Here is a 1,408-nt window from a genome sequence, read left to right as displayed (position 1 = left end):
ATATAGTACTGACGAGAGAGGTGTAATATAGTACTGACGAGAGAGGTGTAATATAGTACTGACTAGAGAGGTGTAATATAGTACTGACTAGAGTGCTGTAATATAATACTGACCAGAGAGGTGTACTATAGTACTGACTAGAGAGGTGTTATATAGTACTGACTAGAGAGGTGTAATATAGTACTGACTAGAGAGGTGTTATATAGTACTGACTAGAGAGGTGTTATATAGTACTGACTAGAGAGGTGTTATATAGTACTGACTAGAGAGGTGTTATATAGTACTGACTAGAGAGGTGTAATACAGTACTGACTAGAGAGGTGTAATATAGTACTGACTAGAGAGGTGTAATATAGTACTGACTAGAGAGGTGTAATATAGTACTGACTAGAGAGGTGTAAGATAGTACTGACTAGAGAGGTGTTATATAGTACTGACTAGAGAGGTGTTATATAGTACTGACTAGAGAGGTGTAATATAGTACTGACTAGAGAGGTGTAATATAGTACTGACTAGAGAGGTGTAATATAGTACTGACTAGAGAGGTGTTATAGAGTACTGACTAGAGAGGTGTTATATAGTACTGACTAGAGAGGTGTTATATAGTACTGACTGGAGAGGTGTAATATAGTACTGACTAGAGAGGTGTTATATAGTACTGACTAGAGAGGTGTAATATAGTACTGACTAGAGAGGTGTTATATAGTACTGACTAGAGAGGTGTAATATAGTACTGACTAGAGAGGTGTAATATAGTACTGACTAGAGAGGTGTAATATATAACTGACTAGAGAGGTGTAATATAGTACTGACTAGAGAGGTGTTATATAGTACTGACTAGAGAGGTGTTATATAGTACTGACTAGAGAGGTGTAATATAGTACTGACTATAGAGGTGTTAAATATAACTGACTAGAGAGGTGTAAAATAGTACTGACTAGAGAGGTATAATATAGTACTGACTAGAGAGGTGTAATATAGTACTGACTAGAGAGGTGTAATCTATAACTGACTAGAGAGGTGTAATATAGTACTGACTAGAGAGTTGTTATATAGTACTGACTAGAGAGGTGTAATATAGTACTGACTAGAGAGGTGTAATATAGTACTGACTAGAGAGGTGTAATATATAACTGACTAGAGAGGTGTAATATAGTACTGACTAGAGAGGTGTAATATAGTACTGACTAGAGAGGTGTAATATAGTACTGACTAGAGAGGTGTAAGATAGTACTGACTAGAGAGGTGTAATATAGTACTGACTAGAGAGGTGTAAGATAGTACTGACTAGAGAGGTGTTATATAGTACTGACTAGAGAGGTGTAATATAGTACTGACTAGAGAGGTGTAATATAGTACTGACTAGAGAGGTGTAATATATAACTGACTAGAGAGGTGTAATATAGTA

The sequence above is a fragment of the Oncorhynchus mykiss genome, chromosome 15 (assembly GCF_057628025.1).
Source record: "Oncorhynchus mykiss isolate SJ-2025 chromosome 15, ASM5762802v1, whole genome shotgun sequence".
NCBI classification, from domain to species: Eukaryota; Metazoa; Chordata; class Actinopteri; order Salmoniformes; family Salmonidae; genus Oncorhynchus; species Oncorhynchus mykiss.
Note: the sequence above shows the minus strand (reverse complement) of the source record.